This window comes from Spermophilus citellus, assembly GCF_964194105.1.
Source record: "Spermophilus citellus genome assembly, chromosome: 15".
Lineage (NCBI taxonomy): Eukaryota > Metazoa > Chordata > Mammalia > Rodentia > Sciuridae > Spermophilus > Spermophilus citellus.
The window spans coordinates 21,959,732-21,974,144 of NC_138195.1; the positions used below are offsets into that span (position 1 = coordinate 21,959,732).

At 35.7% G+C, this 14,413-nt stretch overlaps 1 protein-coding gene across 1 annotated transcript in view; it reads left to right on the plus strand.

Annotated features, from left to right (window-relative positions):
* Positions 1 to 576: 576 nt before the first annotated feature.
* The window catches only part of LOC308634036 (ankyrin repeat domain-containing protein 26-like), a gene marked incomplete at its 3' end in the record, with an annotated part of 225,360 nt that continues 211,523 nt past the window's right edge, over positions 577 to 14,413 (plus strand). Inside the window, exons 1-2 of the mRNA XM_081267627.1 lie at positions 577 to 633; positions 728 to 879. The remainder of the gene's footprint in view (positions 634 to 727; positions 880 to 14,413) is intronic.

Below are 14,413 nucleotides of genomic sequence, written 5' to 3' on the forward strand. Positions count from 1 at the left end.
CATCCTTAGTTCTGAATGTAGAGAAAATGTCATAGATTTTCCACCATTCAACATGCCCTTTACTTTGGATTTGGAATACACAGACTTTATAATACTACAGCAAGTTTCTGATGTCCTCTGTTTTAAAAACTTCTCATTAAAGACTGTTGAATTTTGTTAGAGGCTTCTTCTGTCCTGTATCTCTGAGGTGTACTGCATTTCTTGATTTCCATTGTTAAGCCATTCATGAATTTTATTGTATATAATTATGGAAATATGTTGTTGAAATTGTTTTGCAGTATTTCATGAAGGGTTTTGCAAATATCTTCAAAATGAATATTATTAAATCTATTTATTTCCCTTTTGTTTTATTATCCAAATTTCCTGTAAGTGTGATTTTACCTCATTGAGTGCATTTGCCAGTTACTTCCCTTTCATATCCCTTGTTATCTTTTGGGGAGCATCAGTGTTGGTTCTTATTGGAAGGTCTGAAACAATTCAGCCATGAATCTCTTTGGTCCTGAGCTTTTGTTTTTGGAAGGCTGATTATTACTAGTTCAATATAATTGCTGGCATCCTGTGTTTTTCCTTCCCAGAATGCCCCTGAGGACAAAGAGGAAGTATGTGAAAATTTCCAGCAATCCAGGAATCATGGTAATGTCTTTGAAGTCTGCCAAATGTGCTCTTAATTGACTTACAATTACACAGATTTTCATGTATGTTTTACTTTGACTTCTTCCCATAACAGGTAAAATCGACCTGGGGAAACAAGAACACCGAGCCTTGCTGGACAACAATCGTTCTGAGACTGAGAGAGAACATGTGGTTTCCACCTCCCGTTCAGTACATACCACAAAGAAGGGCTTGCGTGATGCTACCCCTTCATCACCTGACCCCAAAGTAAGGCATGTTTTAATACTTGTTTCCCGTCCCCTGGCCACATCTTTGATTTCTTCTTCTGTTTTTTGTTTGTTTGTTTTTAGCATATCATCTCTTATATCCTCATAATGGTGACAATGATCCTACACAGAGGGCCCCTAACTCAGGGTCACAAAAGGAAATAAGTGTCTCACCAGGAGGGGCATAAGGACAGGATTGTGCTTTGTGGGAGTCAAGAACTGTCAGGCCTGCGAATGTGGAATAAAGAACTAGAAAGCAAAGCCAATAAGTAGCTACTGGAAGCTGGAAGAGAGATTTTCATGCCCCAAATAAACCTTTGTTTGAGTGCTGACTAGAGTTTTTCAGTCAAGAGTGGGCATTGGTACAGCTGGGCCCTTTTGAGTTTCAGGAGTCAGCTCCATTCTGATTCTCATAGTGGATGTAGTACTAAGCATCCTCACCAACAATGTTGAAGCATTCCTATTTCCACATGATCATCAGTGTGTATCATGTATGTTCTCAACATTACCTTCCCGAACGGGGTAAGATGGACTCGCTGTTGAAATTTGATTTGCATGTCCCTCATGTGTGAAGACTGGGATTGTTAGGACCTTGATGAGCTGAGCGATTAGCCATGTTCCTTTGTGTACTTCGTGATCATGAGCCATTGGGTAAATGGGTTGTTTGTCTTCCCAGAGCTCAGTACCTTTAGCTGTTTATATTTAGTATGGCAATCCACTGTCCAAGAGAAACTCCTAGGCTATATGCTTTCTCCTCACCCTGTGAATGGTTTTCTTTGCTGTTCTGCAGATTGAATTTGGATGCGCTCATGTTGACCACTTCTTGCGAGCACGTTCTCACGTGCAATATTCCTCTTCCTAAAGTCTTCTTTGATGCCTCTATTCGGAGGTGTTTCCCCTGTATTCCTTCCAATGGCTGCCATCTTTCTCATTTGTTATATGTAAGTTTGTTAGCCCTCTTGTGTTGTGTTGTGCATAAGGAGAAACAGAGACCTAGTTTCACTCTGCTTGGTATGGATATCCAGTTTGCCCAATTCCATCCGTTGTTTTGCTTTTGCATTGGATTAAACATGTGCTTGATAGTTGGGTTCCTATGGACATATTCATACACGTAGTTTTTTTTACACCATTCAGACCCTGGTTCCTCTCTCTTATTTCCCTGCACCCTCAACTGGCTCTAATCTACTGGTCTAACTACCATTCATTCATTCATTTAGTGGTTTTTTATAGATATACATTGAATTGCAATTCACCATGATATAATTTCATGCTTGTAGAGAATGTTCATCAACATTCCCTCCACTACCCTAACTCTTGTGTCCTCCCAAAGATCTTTATCTGCTCTACTAGCCTTTGCTTTCACTTCATGATATCCATGCCTACCTTGCTCCTAGTAGGTTGCTTTACCTTCAGCCTCCATTGGAATCCTTTCAATGCTCCATAGTGTCCTATGACTTATTGAATTGAGCATGGGATTCTCCACTTCCTTCCACTCATCGAAAATGGTATAAGTTCATTCTTCAACATATACTAAAACTTGTTCGTGTGTATACGCCTCATTGTATCATCCATTCAATATGTCGCTGCTGCTAAGGGTTTATGCGGCTACAGACATTGATACACTTGTGTCCCTGCTGGTCAGCTGAACACAAAAGAGGCATGGATATCAAGATCCTGGGGTGGTTCCATTGCTTGTTTTTGGAGGAATCTCCATAGTGCCTCCCACAGTGGTTGATCTAATGTGTGGTTGCCCTAATGTGTGGTTGCCCTATTGTCTGTTGTTTTGCATCTCTGGAGCCCAAATTGCATCCCGAGGTGAATCCCATGGGATCCTAGTGGTGTCCTATCTTTTCCCTGTGCTTTGGAAAGTGAATTACCGATGTTTTACTAAGATCTTCTGCATTTATTTTCATGAGAATGATTGGCCTCAAGTTTTGTTTCCTGATGGGTCTTTGTCTGGTTTTGGAATCGGGATGATGCGGCCTTCACAGAATGAGTCTGTCCGGGTTCCCTCCCTTTCTTTTCCATGGAATGGTTTCAGGGGTTTCCCATTAACTCTTTATCAAAGGACTGGTTGAACTGGGCTCAGCTTCCATCAGGTCCTGGGCTTTCCTTTGCTGGTAGGGTCCAGCGTATCTTCAATTTCATGGCTTGATTTGGATCTGTTTAAATTTCTGATGTGCATTTGGGTCGGCAATGCTGGTATAAGTTTCCCAAATAGTTTCTGATTATCCTCTCAATTTCATTGTGCTCCACGTTGATGGATCCTTTTCATTCCAAATTTCAGGAAATTGAGTCTTGTCTTCCTGTCTTTGGATAGTGTGCATAAAGTTTCATCAAATTTATGTTTGGTTTCAAAGAACCAAGTTTGTATATTGTTGATTTTGTTGGAACCTTGTTGTTTTCAGTTCTTAAAGTTTGGTTCTGATTTCAATTATTTGCCATCAAGGGCTGCATTCAGTGTTGATTTCTCCTTTTTCCATGGCCTTGAAATGTCATGGGAGGTTTGTGTTTGGGAGGTTTTCTGTTCTCTTAAGGAATAAGATCGGGGCTGTGAACCTTCTTCTCTGAACCACCTTCTGAGTAACCCTGGGTTGTGGATAGGTTGTGTGGCTCTTCTCAGCAACCTTGAAGTATTGTTTATTTCATCTCTCATGTCTTCTGCTCTCCAGTAGTTGATCGCTCAGTCCTTGGGGGCTTGAGAGGCTCCTGTGTTTTTATTCTACTGTTGATTTCTGATTTCATTGCATAAAAGTCTGATGGAACACCAGGCATTCTCCCTAATTGTTTCCTATGAACTGATCCTTCCTTTGTGGCATCCGATGTGGTGTTTTTCAGAAAACTATCTCTGTGCTTCGGAGAAGAAAGTGTCTTTATAGTGCTTGCTAATTCCTGGCATCCTGTGTTTTTCCTTCCCAGAATGCCCCTGAGGACAAAGAGGAAGTATGTGAAAATTTCCAGCAATCCAGGAATCATGGTAATGTCTTTGAAGTCTGCCAAATGTGCTCTTAATTGACTTACAATTACACAGATTTTCATGTATGTTTTACTTTGACTTCTTCCCATAACAGGTAAAATCGACCTGGGGAAACAAGAACACCAAGCCTTGCTGGACAACAATCGTTCTGAGAGTGAGAGAGAACATGTGGTTTCCACCTCCCGTTCAGTACATACCACAAAGAAGGGCTTGCCAAAGCAATGGAGATAGCTAAACACAGATGAAACTTCTAAAACATGAGCTAAAATAAATCTTTCCTCCCTTTAATTTATTTATCAGGTACTTTTTTACAGTGATGCAAAGATGAAACAGAAAATCACAACCAAGAAGTGGAGGTCATTGATGTGAGTGTACCTAACAATGTGGTTCAGAAGCCTTTGAAATTGTTTGGTGGAAAGAATTTGGAAAAAAATTGGAAAAGTGGGTTCAAGAAAGTCTAGAATGTATAAGCAAAGCTTAATAGGTATTTTGTCACAGTGACAAAACATTAATATAAGGTGGCAGGGAGTGAATTAAAATCCACTTCAGTCTGGCTGAAGACTGAGCTCTTTTCATTCCCTTATATTGTCATTATTAGTATAATATTTCATCTGGTCCACTAGTCAGACTATGGTCTACTTGAGTACAAGTTTAACATTTCATTTATCTTTATTTACCAGTGTCTTATACAGTGGTTTTGCAGTAGTAGATAAAACTGGCAATATATATTTGTGGTTGGTTAATAAAAAACAAAACAGTTTAGTAACTTAATTTATGTGATTAGGGATTAGGTAATGGGAGCAGGCCAGGGGATGTTAGTGAATTATATGTGGCACTAATGCAACTCTTTACATTGTCCTTTATAAGTAATTGCTCTCCACTCCGTATCAAAGGGAGAGAGAAAGTTTATCTTGTCTCTTTAACTATAATAGAATTTTTAAAAATCTGACAATAAGTGGGTTCTCTGTATGCTGATCATCTTCCATCTTCCCCTTGACTTGGCTAAGAACTGAGGATAATGGACAATGGAGCTTGTTCTCCCTGGTCCTTCCTCTGATTTCTGAGTTGCCATGCCCCTTTCTAATGGCTCATTTCTCTTTTCCTTTCACTTAACTTGGCTTTTATATATCTGTCCATCACTGACTAACTACCAGCTAGGATGGCCCGGCTCTTTTTAAACTTTCAAAGGAAGCTGCCTGCTCTGAATATGTAATGTTTAAGAATGGGTTTTGGTAAGTACTTAAGAACAATTGTTTACGTTCCTTCAAATGTTGCCAAGTAATAAATAGTTGTTTGGAAGTGAAGGGTAAAGTGATATTTCATCACCCTGTTCTTGGCTATTGGTAATGTCTTAAATTATAAAACTGTGCTCTGACCTTTGTAGGGGGATCTCACCAGCTTGGGGTTACTGAGTGTGCAGAGATACTCTCTTTCCTACTTAGTACCCTGGGCACTGCTCAATCCTAGCCTGGTTGGAACTCCACTGTTTGAACCTTTGAAGCCGATTGAAGTTTCTGAGCCAACAAAAGAGGCAAAGGGCCTTTGTACTTCAGCAAGGAAATGTTCCAGTTCTTTTGCACTTTCCTAATGAAGGCAGGCCCAGGAGCCCTGTTTTCTCTGGTGCACAGAGAGGTTGTAGAGAATAAAGGCAACTTGACTCTTTGGGGTCACTCCTCTCTTCCCAGGGACTTTTATGGATGGTCTTCCAGCCATTGAGAGGTTTGGTACTCATTCAGATTTCAAAGCTTTAGGTTTGGATGAGGGGGTAAAAAGAGCTAGCTGTGTATTGCTGAATTCCATGAGTTATTTCAGTGTATGAACACTCAGGTATACTTTTTCTCATTTACCACCATCCCCATCCAGCTTCATTTGTTTAGATCACCTATTGGCCTTGTAGCAATTTCAGTTTGCCATAATAAATTTACATTGTAAGTTCTTGTGCTATGAAGTGTCAACTATTTAACATTGTTAATGTTAGACCAATTTAAAGTGTTTTATAGAATGAGTTCTGATATTAATTCTAGCATATGTAATGCTTCTAATAAGCTAAGTGAATGAATAAGTCTTTTTTCATGACATGATTTTAGAAAATTTGAGATTTTTTAAAGTCCAGGATTCAAATTCCATTGTGTCCTGTTGTGTTATATATGTGGATATGGAAATTGAGGTAAGTATAATTGTGAACAGCAGTACTTAAAAAAGCTTTAGGATTTGATCCTTTTGGTCCTCAAAAGTATAAGTAAGCTATTTGGACCTAGAGTGATTATTGGATATAAGTTAGTATGTAAGATTATAACTATGTCCCATTGGTTATCAACCAGAATTCTCCAAATTTGCAGAACCAATGAGATGTAAAAGAATGTTCTGAATGACTTAGAAGAATCTGGCTCATATCAGACTCCAATTTTAGATCTAATCCTACCTAAAATTTTCTATAATTTATTACATCAGAGAACTCAAGGAGTTATTTTTATGCTGAGAAAATTGGACTCAAGTAAAAGATATTTTCATCACTTCATCTAATTACAAAGCTCAGCACAGAACTATAACTATTCAAATATGTTGCAGATATAATAAAGAGAGTGAATAGCAATGAAAGATGTTCTTGACTAGCTGCCTGGGTAAGCTAGCTGCCCTGGTAAGCTAAGCTAGAAGATAGGGGAAATGACTCGATTCTTGGACTGGAAAGTAAAGAAGCAGTATGTGTGTGTGTGTGTGTGTGTGTGTGTGTGTGTGTGTGTGTGTGTACATGCGCGCACACGTATGCTGGGGATGAAACCCTGGACCTTGAACATGCTAAGCAAATAGTATACTGCTGATACCACTGACATACATCCCCAATCTGGAAAAAGTAATTGCTTTTTAATTAGATATTTCCAACATTTTGCTTATATTCCCAACATTTTGCTTAACTATGATATCTATTATTTTTAGCAGCATATAGTTTATCCCATCAATGAAATATGTTTTCACTACAACTGACTTAAAAAACATTATCTTCCATTGAGGAAAAAAAAGAGAGATAGAGACAGGACTTACATGTGGGTCACCAACCTTGGGACAAACATACATAGAGTTCAGATTTAGGCTATAGTCTGTATCCCTTGGGATGATTCTTATCTTCCTTTGGCTTAACCCAAAATCACATTAGCTCTTAGAAAGAAACAATTATTTATAGGGAGATAAAATTTAGAAAAAATAATACTCTGAGTTTGAAAGTAAAACAAAGGAAAATTCAGTATGACAGGGGAGAATTTAAAAGTCAGTAAAATATTTTAAATCCTTAAGCAATGAATTCTGTTTGGTTCAGAGAAAAACTTTAACTTTTTCTAAATCCCAATTAGTTGTGGACAGATTAAATAGATATTAGCTTATCTAATTTCCTTCCAATATATTGCTACTAAGAAGTTTGCATCCAAATCTAAGAAACCTGAAATTAAATCCAAATCATGTAACTTAGCAGACATGTGACCTAACCAGTCATCTCTCTCTAAACCTTAACTTTCTCACCTGTAAAATAGGGTAAAGAATGACTATTTTTAAAGTAAGTGTAAAATTAAACCTTAATAAACAATAATTTCTAACGTGTTATATCTAAAACTCAATTACTGTCAGTACATTTTTATTGTTTCTGGAAGTCATTGGAAAAAAAAAACTGGTTTTTAAAAAATTTATCTAGTTATTCTTACCTCATAGAGACCAAACAACTTAGACAAATGGATCTCTATACACAGTGGTAGTAGTTTACACTAGTCCAAGATATGATACTACTTCCCAGAAAATAGAAGGGATAGGAAAGAGTAGGAAAGAGGTTGGAACAGGTAATTTTTATATTGTCATAAGCTATAACCTTATTGTGCACTAATTTGGAAATATTCCTAAGATTTCACTAAGATTCCAAATAAGACATATAAATACTATGCAAACACATGAGCATTCTTATTATTGGACATCTATGTACTTCACACATTTTAGGTGCTTTACATATGCCACTTTCATTTACTTCTCACTGTGACCCTATAGAATAGTTATCATCCAAATTTTTAGTTGAGGGAACTAACGCTGAGAATTAACCTGGATTTGTAAGCAATGTGTACATTAAAAAGTAGAAGTAGGGAGGATGCTTTTGCAGTAAACTAGTTGAGAGGAATTATTAGTCTGTGGGAATATAAAGTGAATCTATAGGGAGCATTCTATAATGTGGTTTTGTCCAAAATGGCATATCACAGCAATCAATTTAATTAAACAACAACTATATGTGCAAGCATGTTCTTACAACACTTTGGACCATATCTTGGACTTTCCCTTAACAAATATGGTTTATAAATTAAATGGACTTTAATTAAGAGAGAATGCCTGAACTCCTACGTAGTATCTGATTTAAAGTGAGATTGAGAAATCTCCCTTGTGAAATGTTTAACAATTCTGGCTACCAGGATCTACTTTTGGATATCTGATCGTTAAAACTGAATATTTGGTGAGTAAGTATTAAGTTGGCCCTGAAGATATATCACTGCTATCTCAATATTCACTCTTCTCTGAATTTACCAAATGAAAATAGCCAATATAATCTTTTTTAATTTACTATTTATATTTACCACCCCTTTCTTTATAATGAACCATACATATACACAGCCATAATGCAAAGGAATATTTTTAAAATATATATTTTGATTAACTGCAAGACTGATCTTTTGCTAGCGTGATCAGTTATGTGACTTTTTTCCTTTTTTGTTTTTTACCAAAAAACCTTTCCTCTACTAACCTGAAGCTGAAATCTTGTATTTTATCATCTGAGAGTTAGTTTTCTAGCATTAGATTACCGTAGAGTAGGATTTCTTAATGTCAACATCTTGGACCAGATAATTCCCTGTTGTTGGGGGTCTGTCCTGTGCAATGTAGGCTATTTAGCAGGCTTTCTGTTCTCCATCTACTATATGCCATTGGCAATTCCCCCAATCCAAATTATAAAGAACAAAACTATATACAGACATTGCCAAATGTGCCCTACAAGGCAAACTGTCTTTGATTACAACCACGGACCCAGATGTAAGGATTATGTTGCTTCATTTTCAGTCACAAGATTTAATGATTAAGTTTGTTTTTCCACATGTATAACAACTTGAATGACTGAAGAAGTTTATAATTATTACTACTAAAAATCAATTTCTCCTCATTTTAAAAGAGCATATATGTCCATTGAAAGAATTATCAGAAAATACCAACACAACTATTAGAAAACATTATTTAATCACACTCATTCCTATGTTCCAGAGACAAGCAGCATTATTATTTATGTATTAACCTTCTTGATCAGATTCTTCAAAATGACATTCTACCACATACACTTCTTAGGAATCTGATTATTTTTAAATTGATAACATAGGAAAAGTTATCCACCTACAGTGTTATTTTAAAAGAATAACAGAACTTTACAGTTCGTGAGCCATTCATTCATTTAATAAGTATAATGAGCCTCTGTGTGTCAGGAACTGTGCTAGAAATAAAATTTTTGAAGACAGTTGAGAAAGGAACCATCCTCATCAAGTTGGGGAGACCAAAAAAGGAGATTAAAAAATGTAAAAGAAAAAGAAGAAAGAAAGAAAGAACAAAAGAAAGAAAGGAAGGAAGGAAGGAAGAGCCTAACACCCTGAAGCAAAACAGGTCATTGATTTAGAACATGTACTGGATTCTTAGAGATGGCATACAATCTTAGTTGGATATCATTTTCAATCTGATACCTCAGTCGGCAGTTCCATTAGTCTTTCAAGCCTTCAGCCCCTATGTGGAATGAGGTAAGACCAGTAGATCCTATTGTCATATGCCTGCTGCTGTGCCTCTTTTGCTTTAAAGTGGGTTCCTTGATCTGTGTGATATTGTATTTTTAGTGGACTAAACAATCTGTAAACCTTCAGATAATGATGCTGGCTGAGTACCTACAGAGAAGGAAAGACAGTTTAAACCAAGAAAAAAGTTGACTCTCATCAAAATGAATCTCATCATTCATTGAACATTGTATTATGTATCCTAGTTGATGTAATTATGTCAAGAAAAAGAAATAAAGACATTCAAGTTGAAATGCAAAAAATAAGCTATTTGCAAAAGACAGGATTGTTTATATGTAGAAAGTCTCAATCTACACACCCCTCCAAAAAAAAAAAAAAAAAAACTTATGAGAACTAAGAAGTGGATTTAGAAAGGCCATAGGATGTCCATATAATGTATAGCTTAGGATACTTATATAAATGGAATCAAAATACATTTATAAATGAAAACAAATTCATGAAATTAACAAACAATGTCATTTTGATGTGCATTTTCTTTTTCTTTGCTTGAACATGAATAAGACCCACTCTAATCATAATATTCTACATTGTTTTGAGATAAGTGCATCCATTTCTTTGTTACATGTGATAATTCAAACTCTTCTTCCATTCCTTTTCTATTTCAACTATTCGTACAATCTTTTGACAGCAATTTGGATTTTAATGGGTTTAAATGCTTCATTCATTTGTTAATTAGAAAGCACGAATAAAAATTATGTAACTTGCACTCCACACAAAATAATCATAACTGCAAGTGTAAACTTTGCCACTGAAATGTGGCAGCACTCATCTATGCTTTCACCAAAATGATGTAGAATGTTTATATTAATTAATTTCTAAATATTTTCATGATTTTTTAAAAAAATCACAGACTCTTCATAAAAATATCTCTGTGGATTCTATGGAAATTCTTGGATTCCTCTCATTTGGCAATCAACTATATGAAGTCTTACATTATCTGTAGTATTGTGTCCTATATATTAATTACCACGTTTGGTTTGCTCAGTAAAGGTTTGCTTCTTTTTTTAATATTTATTTTTTAGTTGTAGTTGGATATAATACCTCTATTTTACTCATATATTTTTATGTGGTGCTGAGGATAGAACCCAGGGTCTTGCATGCGCTAGACGAGCGCTCTACTGCTGAGCCACGACCCCAGCCCACTTCTTATATTCTAAAAGTAGTAGGCACTTATCTGATACATATGGGTAAAATTATGCTTAAACTCTTTTTTCATGGATACAATGCCTTTGACCCATGCAAAGTATTGTTTTACTTTTCTCTCTGAAAGAGGTAACATTTTATATGTGCCCTGTAGTTGCACAAATTAATAGATCTGAAATATGTAAGCATTTAATGGTTTTATGTATGGCATGGGAACAGAAGATTTATCTCATTAAATCCTATTATGAAGCTTATGCTGTTATCCATATCCTTGGTGCTTAAGAAAGTATAAAAGCACTGAAGCTCAGAGACATTCAGCAATTTGTCTAATGTAACCCAGCTGCTAAGCAGCAGAACTGGGGTCTGAACTCATGCAGATTGGCTCTGAACCAGAGCCAGAGCATTAGACCTCAATGTCTAATGCTCAGAGAATCCTGGAAATATCTTGAATATCCTTGGTATGTTTGCCTTCTGAGTTCCACATTTTGCCCTCCAGCTACTTAAGTTGTTTGGAATGTCTGTTACACAAACACAAATGAAAAAAATCTTATCTCTGATCCATGAAGGTCCATCAGGACATTCTTTCTCAATGTTGGTTTAGTGGGTTTATTTTTTTTCTTGAGTTTTGTGCATGATTTGATGGGGACTACTAATGAGATAGGAGCAGTAAGGTACTTATTTGAGGAGACTGACTTTTCTGGCAAAGGTTTCCTCCAATAATCAAAAGATACCATTCCCTTTTAAAATACCCAAGGAGAGAAACTGCTTCTTCTTTATTCTCTACATTAATCCAGATGGAGCCAGAGGAGATTCACAAGCCATCTGGATTTAATTAGATAGTGTAGAGTATAGATATGGTGGTGGCAGAATTGCTGTGAAAGAATTAGATTTTATGGAGAGAACCTTAGATTTAGAGTTAGGAATTCTGGTTCTTTGTGGCTTCTATTACTAACTTTCCATAGTTTTTTTTAATCAAAAGAAAAGGGATTGTGGCTCAGCGGTAAAGCACTCGTCTAGCATGTGCAAGGCCCTGGGTTCGATCCTCAGCACCACATAAAAATAAATAAATAAAATAAAGGTATTGTGTCCAACTATTTCTAAAACATAAATGTTAAAAAAAGAAAACAAATCTTTGTCACCTCACCAAATTTTACTTTGGAGATCAATAATAAGTTATAGGGAAATGTCTCAAAAAGCATACATATCTGCAGAGTGTGAAAGATTCTTTTGTTACTAACTAGGTACAGCAACATTTAAGCCATGGTATTTTTTTATATCTTTATTTTATTTGTATGTGGTGCTGAGGATCAAATCAAACCCAGTGCCTCATGGATGCTAGGTGAGTGCTCTACCACTGAGTCACAACTCCAGCCCTAAACCATACTATTTTTTAAACAACTTTTCTAATTATATGATAATTAACCCTCTTTCTCATCTGTGACAAGTTGATTGGACTGAAGATGGGGGAGCAAGACAGTTTGAGGCTTTAATTTGGAGCCCAGACTCTGCATCACTTTGCTCTGTCATCAGCCCTCTAGCCTTTATTTGCAAACCTCCCTTCTCCTTCTCATTTCCTCAGATTTAAGAAGTTAAAATATTTAGGCATAATTCTTCAGTGTTTCGAGAAAGTCAAAGAGTTATTATTAATTTTATATTCGACTGAGGACTCTAAAATAGTTGAATAAGAGAGAAATAATCTACATAGAGCTTGTAATTAGCCAGCTATGAGTGGGGAGAATCAGCTTCTATTAGGGGAAACTTCAGCTGGATTAAACAATAGCAGTGTGTAGTTCTCTGATTCTGGTTCCAGTTTGGAGCTATAGTGACTCTTCAGGAGTTTATTCCTTAAAAGATATTTGTGGCTGTTCTCATTTCATTGGCAAATATTTGGAAATTTAGGATTTGGAGTATGTTCTTTGAAAAACATCAATTCTTTATTAGGTAGCTCAGGGTAGAAGGAGCAAAATCATTCTGTATCTCCACTTATATTATACTCTCGATTCAGTCTTGCCTCTTAGATAAGTAAAATAAGACAAATAAGTTAAAAAAAAGAAGAAGAATCACCAAATAAAAACAGCACTTGAGCATTAAAAACCTAGAAGGATTGGGATTTCTTTTTGTCTTTTTTCCCCGACCCCCCACCCAACATTTTCCAAACCCATTTATTCTTCCAGGATTCTTAGTCTGATTTAGAAGTTGGAAGAAATATTTTCATTTATTTTCTTTATTAGCATCAAATTTTATTCTTATAAGTGCCTATTTCTTTAAAAAATGTTTTTAAATGTTATTATATAATATGTGATAGTGGTGTTTGAAGAGAAGACTTTGAGTTTATCATTGCCTTTGAATTATTTAACAATTCTATAAGTTGAATATAACTGATAGTAGCTTAAAAGAATTCTTGTTTATAGACATACAGATAAATTCACTCTAGCAGAGGTTCAAAGACTTCCCTCTTCCACTATGGATATAGCATTTTTGTGTCCATTTGCAAATTAATTTCCACAGTCCTTGTCTATATACCATGTCTGTTCTCTGGATACTCTTTTGAGCTGGTTTTAATGTCTTACTGGTTCTCATTTATTTGAGTTAAATGAAATATTTGATATATGCTCATTTTATATTTATCTGTGAGTCATGATTTTACATTTGTTAAGAATGATTCTTGGCCATGAATTTAGGCTCCAGAGTTAACCAGGCATGGACTAAGACCTAATTTGGCAGTTTACCAGCTGTGTAACATTAGGCAAAACAGTTAACCCTCTCTATTGGTAACAACAGTCTCATTGGATTGCTGCAGGGATTATGTGACAAAGTACTTCTATTCTGAAATTTGGAAGCACTCAATAAATATTTGAGTTATTGTTTGTTCCTTTTACTTTTATAATAGTTGGTAGAGCTAGTATATGGAGTGACCAATGTGTAACAGCAATAAAGTGGATCCATTCAATCAACATCCTAAAAAGTACAACAGACTTCTCTTTTTGAATACCTCTTAAGTTTCTGTCTTTAACTTAACTATCTATATAGATCAAAAATATTTTAAGAAGCCATACAAATAAAAAGGGGCTCATGAATTTCAAATTCCATTTAGGTATATTTAATATGCAAAGGTTAATCAGTGAATAATTTTGCAATCACGTTTGCACAGAAAAACACTGGTAACAGTCAATTTCATCTATTTATTTTCCAAATAAGTTTTCCTGAAGTTCTTCCTCTAATATGTAATTTTCAGCTGGTGCACATTTACTATCAGGACTTTTTCAGCAGATTAAGAACACAGACTGTCCTTAAAAGATTAGTACTCTTAGCCTTAATTCTAGCTAAAGTCATGAATATAATTAATTCCTCCTGAATTTATTCTTTGTGTTTTACATTTAGAAAAATTGAAACAAACCACCTTTTTTGGTAAAATGAAATAAATAATTAAATACTTTTTAAAGTGGTTTGACAGTCAGTTGACAAAAGTAGACATATTAGCATGTGGTATTTTATGCCATTTATGTAAACAGCCATTTATTCCAATTTGAAGTTCCTTTCACAATCCTTTAGAGATTAAGATTTCTGAC